The following is an 8824-nucleotide window of genomic DNA, read 5'->3' as shown; positions in this document are numbered from 1 at the left end:
TCCCCCTCAGGAACAGTCATAGGGGAGGAGATTTCATCTTATTCCAGTCAAATTGACCCATCTAATCAATATGACAAATCGGAGCTCATGCTATTGAGCATGTAGGGTAAAGGGACCACCCATCCATTGCTGGAGGGAGAAAGGACAAATTTGTACAGCCACCATGGTAATCAGTGTGGTGGTTCCTTAGGAATCTTAGACTAGATACACCTCAAAATCCAGCTGTATCGCTCTTGGGCATATACGAAAAGGACTGTATCCCCTGCCGTAGAGATACTTGCTCATTCACGGTCACTCCTTCTCTGTTAACAGTAGTCATAATTTGGAAACAGCCTAGATGCCTATCAACTGAGGGATGGATGTTCAGCTGTTATAGAAAATTGACATTGCGAAATTAACATATATATATGGATGGGACCAGAAAAAAAAATCACCCTAAATGAGATAACCTAAACCAAAAAATGACAAAGGCTGTATGTTTTTTTTTTTCCTGATTGTGAATTTAAATTGCATGCATTTTCCTTTATTTGTCTCTATATTTAATAATATTCAAGAATTTTTGTAAGCATTTATTTATTTATGTATTTATATACTTATATGCTACTTTGGGGGGCTTGAACACATGCCCCCATGTGTTTGACACATGCTCAGTAAATGCTCCGTCACCCACAGAGCCCTGCTTCTTGCCCTACTTTTTTTTTAATGGAAACACCTGTAGGACAGGAACTTTAAGTCTCTGAAGAAAGAAACTGGTATCGCCAAGGGCTTTTAGAGCTCCAGAGCTTCCACTGGCATCTGACACCAGCAATCTCATTTTATTTTATATTTTAAAAATTAATTTACTTCTCCACTTTACATCCCGATCACAGTCCCTTTCTTCCTCTCCTACTGGTCCCACCCTCCCTCCCTCTCCCCCATCACCCCTCCCCATTCCTCAGAAAAGGAGAGCACCCCCCAACAAACAGACAGACACACATGCACACACATACACACACACGCACACACACACACAGACACACACACACACACACACACACACACACACAGACACACACACACACACACCAGCACACATCAGGTACTGAGCAAGATCTCTTCCCCTGTGGCTCTATGGGACATCCCCAGAAGGGGGCAGTGCACAAAATGCAGGCAACCAGTCCAGTCCATATCAGAGACAGCCCTTGTTCTTCTTACTAGGGGACCCACATGAAGTCTGAGATGCCCATCAGCTACATCTGTGTAGGGTGCCTAGGTCCAGTTCATGCATAGTCCTTGATTGCTGCCTCAGTCTCCTCAAGCCCCTTTGGGCCCAGCTTAGTTGGCCCTGTTGATCTTCTTTTAGAGCTCCTGTCACCTTCAGGTCCTTTTATCCATCCTCCCACCTTCCCACAAGGAAAAGCAATCTCACTTTGAGAGAGTTAATTGTAACACCCAGTGGAAAACTCATTTTCACCTCCTTCAGTGAGACCAGGAGCCTCACCTAAGGCATGGGCCTTATCCTTAGTACTCTAAGACACTCCTGAGAGAGAAACGGGGCCTTTGCTCTCGAGGTTCCTCTGCTCCTGTCTGGAATATATAATGGGAAAAAGAAAACATCTTCTACAAATGGTGATGGTTCCATTCATCCTACAAATTGTCTCCTATGTTAAAATATCACATAAAGTTGACAATTATTTCAAAGCTGAAATATTGAGATGTGACAATTTGCTCCATCTCATGGTGTCTCTAAATCTGCAGTTCTTTGTAATTTCTTTTTGAAGTAATTCTTTTGTTTTTTGTTTTTGTTTCTTTTTCTGAGACAGGGTTTCTCTGTGTAGCCTGGGCTGTCCTGGACTTACTTTGTAGACCAGGCTGGCCTTGAATTCACAGAGATCCACCTGCCTCTGCCTGGAGTTCTTGCCGCCATGCTACTCCCAGTTTGAAGTAATTGTTTATCTAAATTCAGTTGTACCAAATACTAGGAAAAAAAAATCTTTGTTGTATTCACCCAACTTCACTCTGGGGTGATTTAAGATCTTCTACAATGTTTTCTAAGCCTTTGGTGAATAAGTGTTTTGTTTGTTTGTTTGTTTTTGTTTTGTCGCTGTTTTTGTTTGTTTGTTTTGTTCTTTAGGAGTTGGGCTCCACAACTCTACATTTTGATTGGTTTGTGATTTTTCTGTTAGGACCCCCATATGTTGTAAAGAGAAAGCACCTTACTGAGGGATGAGGACTATACTTATCTGTAGGCATAAGCACAAATATTTAGAGTGTAATTAGAGGTTATGCTTATATAGCAAAGTACTGGTTAAAGGGTCTCTACAAAGATCCATGACTTTTCTGGGTAATTTGCTTGGTTTTCAGTACCAGAAATAACTTCTCTTTTGTCAAGTGGCTCTTTACTCTAATTAGAGAGCTGTTTGTTATGCCAGGGTATGTGCGCCACCTCTGTACTTTAAGGTTATTATGGCACACTGATTGCGCTGCTCCTTCATTGGTGTCATAGCTGGGTAAGACTCTTGGTTGCTTACCTACTTTGGAAACTTACCTGACACCTTCCAGTACGATGAAGCTAATCCCCAGAAGCGACCATTTAGGTCAGTTCTAGCTGAGGGGCTCCAGGTTCTTATTTGAAGTCTGTGGTGTCTTCATTAATGGGAAATTACCTTCTACCTTTGGGCGGCAAGCAAGCATGGATAACAGCAACAGACTGAATATATTGGGAGACTTTTGACCAACAACTCAAAAGAGGGTTTCTCATGCCTGGTATTATGGCTTCTGTTAGATAGTCTTTGACTCTTTGAGGGGACACAGTCAGTCAAGATGAAGTGTGTGTGTGTGTGTGTGTGTGTGTGTGTGTGTGTGTGTGTGTGTGTGTGTGTGTGTGTGTGTATTATGTTTTTAGTTAGTTAATAGTATATATAATTCCTTATGGCTTTTCCAGACATCCTTAGTTTTATTTTTCCTTCCTCTCTGTTTATATTCCCCTCCCTCCCTATTTAGAGCCCCCTTCTCCCAGTTTAATGAGAAACAATCAGATCACTTGTGCCCTATTATTTCCTTCTCTGTTGCTCTCTCTTGCCTCTGTGCCTTTTCAGTTGTCTGTTTTTACTTTCTTGGTTTCTCCAGCTACTCTTGAATACATGCTACCATCTGAAGATCTGATGCTAGCAGCCTCTGATGAGAGAACATGTGCTATTTGTCTTCCTGGGTCTGAGTTACTTCATTCAGTAACATATATTTTTAGTTTCACCCATTTGCCTGCAAAAATCTGTGACCCCTCACAAGTGTGTGTGTCGTCCTTGCTTAAGGCCATGCTGATCTTTATACTGTACCAGTTTTAGTGCATGTGCTGCCAAAGTAAGCACCATGTAAGTCTTTTCATCTATTTACAATTTAGTTTGCTAATCTTTGGTTAAATATTTTTAAACATTATATATATTCATAAGTTGATTTATAGCTGGGATGGTGTATTTGTTTGGGTTAAGTGATGCTCAGTGAGACAAATATTTTATGTGAGAATATTTCCAGAAGACCTTAGCCTTAGAATTATTGAATTAAGAAAGGTAAATAGTCATCTTCAGTGTTCCTGAACATTATCTAAATGCTTGCATGTTTCAACCAGTGGGAAAAAAGCAAAGGAAATAATTCATTCTCTCTTTGTGATAGGGCATCACTTCTCTCCTATTCTCAGCAATGATATTTTGATTTTTGATCTGCAAACTCAAGCTGAATTATACTACTGACTTTTCTAGCCCTCTAGTTTGCATATGACATATCATAAGATGATGCTCCAAGTTATTTGAATTAATTTTTATCACATATGCAACCTCTCTCTCTCTCTCTCTCTCTCTCTCTCTCTCTCTCTCTCTCTCTCTCTCTCTCTCTCTCCTGCTCTCATTTTCTGGATAAATCTAATAGAAACTGTCAACTTTGTATTCTTTCTATATTATTTTCAGGTTACTTATTTTTCCTCCTCTTCCTAATCCTCTTTGTATTTTATTGTTTATTCAAATAATGAGATGAATTGAGAACCATTTTTGTCTCCTGTTTTCTAAACCAATTTTGCAGAATTGGTGCTGTTTGCTGTTTCCCTACATTCCTCTTGACAGAGCTTTGATTATTCATTTAAACCTTTTCTTTTGTTTGCATATATTTACTTCAATAAAACGTTCCCAATGGCAATGTTTTAGCTGCACCCTATAAATATTGATTTATTGTATTCTGCTTTCACTTAGTTTGATAGTGCTATATTGCCCTTAAGACTTCCTCTTTGAACCATGAGCTATTCAAAGAGTCTTGTTTGTTTTCCAAATGGTTGAAGATTCCCCTGTTATAGTTCTGTGAAGGATTTCTAAGATTATTGTATTTGATATTAATTCTATTCTATTTTATTTAAAGCATTTTTAATTTCTTGAAAATTTTTCTGTTATCAATCTTGTTCTTTTATAATATGGCCAGTGTTGGTATTTCTAATGTGGAAACTGAAAGATAATTGTTTTCAATCTTTTTAATATATTTTATTAATTTATTCATATTACATCTAAATTGTTAGCTCATCCCTTGTATCCTCCTATTCCCCCCTCCCTCCCGCTTTCCCCCTACTCCCCTCCCCTATGACTGTGACTGAGGGGGACCTCCTCCCTCTGTATATGCTCATAGGGTATCAAGTCTCTTCTTGGTAGCCTGCTATCCTTCCTCTGAGTGCCACAAGGCCTCCCCATGCAGGGGACGTGGTCAAATATGGGACAACAGAGTTCTGAAAACAATTATGGGACACAAACTCTGGTGCCACATAATTGTTTTCACTCTTATTAAAGAGAGAGTCCATAAATATTGACCAGATACTTTGATGGTATAAGACTTTATGTTTGCTGATTTTTTTCTACTTATCAATTAATTTGGAGAGAAATGTTAAGGTGTTCCAGTATAATTGTGTATTTTTTTTCTATTTCTCTTTTCAATTTGATCAATTTTAACTTCACAATCTTTTCTGCAGTGCTCTTTGTTTCATCCAAATCACAGATAACTATTTCTGATTATAGTAACTAATTGGTTTATCAACAATCATACACGGTGCTTCTCAGGCCAGTGGTTTTCTTTACTCTGAAGGCAAGGCTTAATCACCTATTGATATAGTGAGTCACTTCTTCACTTTATTGGACTAATGTTACTTGATTTGTCTTGTTCCAGTTTTGATTCAACATCTTATGAAACTGCATGAAGATGCACCAGATCTTGTTTTAGATTTCAATCCACTTGCCAATCTTTTTTCTCATTGCCTTATCTGAACTGTTTGCTTTCAATGCGGCTACTTATAGTTAGGAGCTTAATCTTAATCTTGTGTTTCATTGGATGTATCTCCATTCATTTCATTTTTAAAATTACCTTCCAACCTCTGGATTTCTTTAGTGACTTTTTGAAGCCTGCGTTGTTAGATTCCTCCCTTTGTACATCATCTTAGTTGCTCTAGATATTATGTTACAAACTCACAAATCATGACAACTTATTTAAGTCACCCTTTCACCTGCTGAGTATAGAATTACTTCCTTTTCATTCTACATTTAAAAATCTTGTCCGTTAAAGTGTATCAGATAGTATTGCAGTTGTTGTTTCAAATACCCATTATAAGACATTCAGAGGTCAACGGAGCTATCATTTTTTTTTTTTATGGACAATTCTTCCTTTCCTTTTTCTTTTTCTTTACTTCTGATTTTTCAAGTTTCCCTTTGAAATACTATATCGTTTATATTTAAATAGCTTTTGCCTGAGTCTGCTGATGACACGTTTTAGAATACCTCATTTAAGAACAACTGCATTTGCAGATATTTGTCCTGTAGAATTCTAGGGTGACAGTTTTTTATGGGACATGATGGCATTTTTCTTTTTTTATTGAATATTTTTACATATACATTTATATTATTACACATATATGCAATAAACTACCTACAGCAACAAGAACCATGACAAAATCAGGAATTATATAAATGTTACATTCTTAGTGTTTTGGGTATTTGTATTTGGCAGCCTTGAAGAAAAGGTTTTTCTATCTTGGTGCATCTAAAATTCTGAATGTAAATCAATATCTATCATATCTCATCATTATCGACTTAATATACCTATCTAGACCTAAAAACATCTTAACCCCTAAACAACTAAGACTAAACTATCTGATTGGTCTTCAACCCCATCAGAGACTTGAGAAGGAATAAAATCAATTACCTGAGTATATTGGGAGTGCATGTTAGTAGCTTTCCAAATGAGAAAATGACAGAGACAGTTTGCTACATGTATCGTCATCCAAAACTCTCCAGTAGTATTTATTTAACTATTTAGAGAAAAGGTCTTGGAGATATCCTAGGATATCTTCTAACTCATTAAATTTTGGTCTCACACTTCTAAGTACTAAAATACACCAGCATGCGTGAAACTGTTTGCTTAAAGTCTCTTTTTCACTGTTTTTCATGTGCAGTCATTTTTATTCTTCTCCCTTCAGTTTATTAATTTCTTTCCCATTGGTCTCTTCTACATAAAGGTTTATCCACTGAATTCTTTGTTTGAGGTATTTTAACTCTCTATTTCTTTTCCCCTTATGCATTCTTTGTTCAAAATACCCATGTCTGGCTATGAGATTCTGTTTGTTATTAGTTGCAAGTATGATCATTCTTATTTTTATTTGTCAAAGCATTTTTGTCATGAGTACTTTAAAGTACTTGTCAGACATTTTTAATATCTCTATTATCTCAATGTTTGAATAGACTAATGTCTGCTTGCTTCAATTTAGTTTGAGATATTGAGAGTTCTTGAAAATGCAAGTAGATTTTGTTGAAACTCTGAGTCTGTATTTTGATATGAGATTCTAGACCTTAAATTCCATTTTAGCTGTCTTTCATTGGATCTATTCTGGTATAGAAAGTAAGTTATAGCACTTAATTCTTGACTGGTGTACATAAACATCCAGGTTCCCCATTTGGCCTTTACTGAAATCCAAGAGTGAGATCTTTTTAGTGTTTCTAGAAAGGAGTTATGGCTTTGGATGATCACTTTTCATCCACTGATAACTTTCAGGAGGGAGAGGGCAGTGGCACATCTTGATATTTCTCCATTTATGTCAAGGTTCAAGAAATATTGCTGTTGTTTTTGAGATATGTAGAAATTTCCATGGATCCTTAGTTTTCCTGTGGCAGCATCTCAACCATGGTAAGAAGAAAGTGAAGATAAAATAGAAGGTTCTTCAGTAGATCTCACAGAAATGGAAAGTCTATGTAGCTCCTGATTTTTGCCATCTTTCATATTGTGTTATGTTGCAATGCTTGATCCCATCAGTGGGGTCAAGTAGCTCATTAAGCATGTTGACATATACGATGTCGGCTTGAAAATTTTTATCTGTTTTATTATCTATTGCTGTGATTTAAAAAAAACTGACAAAAACCACTCAAGGGAGAGATGCTTTATTTATTTTATAATTTCAGATTACAGTTCATTATTTCAGGGGAGTTATGGAAGCAGGAGATTTTCAGAACTGTTCACAGGGCATCCACAGTCAAGAACAGAAAGCAATGAATTAATGCTGAATTAATACATTCATGCTAGTGTTCAGCTTACTTTCTCCATTCTTTTAGTGTTCAGAATCCCTTGCCTAAGGAATGATAGCACCCAGAGTGGAGGAATCCTTCCCACTATAATTAACTCAGCCAAACAAACCCTCATAGATATGCCCAAAGGCCAACCTAAGCTAGACAGTCTCTCATTGTAACTCTTTTTCCAAGTAAGTCTAGAGTGTCAGATCAACAAAACAAACTGTCAAAGTCTAATGAGTCAAAGTAGTGATGGGGTTATTCAGCCTTTTTGTAATTTGTTTAAGTACATAGAACCGTTAATGCTGTTTTGTTCATCTGTCTCAGTGAAGTCCTTTAGCTATACAGAGATTATTGCCATTTTCTTGCTTTTATCTGTATACTTAGCATCTCTGAATTGCTGCCAGTTTCTGCTCTAAGCCTAGGATTTGTGACACCAAAAGACAAGCTAGGGTGCATAATTTCATGGTACCTCTCCCCTTGACTCATGAAGTTTTTAACCTGTCTATCTTTAGCTTGAAAATTGAGTCTTATTCTAAGTGTAATATCCAGGATTTTTCCAACTGTTTTTAGTAAGATAAATAGGAAAGGACATTTGCTCTATTTTGTGAGAAAGAAATTCTTCTAATTCAATGTGAAATGTTTCCATTGTGTATTTCATTTCTTATTTTTCTAATTATATAAATCCAGAGAAAACTTGGGGGATTTCTTTTTTTTTTTTTTTTTTTTTAATTTATCCCACATAGCCCTTGCTTTGTATTTTGACTATGTTCATTTAGTTTCTTCACTTTTTAAATGAGAATAAGTGTAACTATTGGCACATAGTGAAAATTGAGCAGTATATTTTAGACTGTCTCATAAATAGTGACTCAAAATAAACACTATCAATATTTTTAAAAATGCATTAGTTTTTTCAAGTGATATTAAACTTCATTTAAAAAAAAAAAAAACAACCAAAAGCTTCTATCTACACCACAGGAATATCTTTGGTTGAGAGTAGAAATATATGGAATATGTGTCTGTAACCTGGAGCTGGAATTGGATAGAGGGATTATGATCATAAATTTAGACACAGATCTCTAGTATAATTATTCATTTCAGCATCCACCAAAAGTTGCAGGCTGAGGAGCAGAGGGAAGCAAGCCAGCTCACACACTTAGTCTTGTGATAAATGACTTCATGCTGAGAGGATTCCACTCTGGTTCCGAAAGTGCATTATATTATAGCAAAAAGGGAAATGTCAAAACAGCTCCTGGATTTGAGGAGAA

General features: G+C 36.6%; 1 non-coding gene across 1 annotated transcript; it reads right to left on the bottom strand.

Moving 5' to 3' along the window:
* Nucleotides 1-3244: 3244 nt before the first annotated feature.
* Nucleotides 3245-3347, bottom strand: LOC127209707 (U6 spliceosomal RNA). Its single transcript, XR_007833219.1, has one exon. It is a non-coding gene; the product is annotated as a U6 spliceosomal RNA (small nuclear RNA).
* Between the last annotated feature and the right edge of the window lie 5477 nt (nt 3348-8824).

The sequence above is a fragment of the Acomys russatus genome, chromosome 26, assembly GCF_903995435.1.
Source record: "Acomys russatus chromosome 26, mAcoRus1.1, whole genome shotgun sequence".
Taxonomy (NCBI): Eukaryota; Metazoa; Chordata; class Mammalia; order Rodentia; family Muridae; genus Acomys; species Acomys russatus.
Note: the sequence above shows the minus strand (reverse complement) of the source record. Positions and strands in the feature narration are given on the sequence as shown.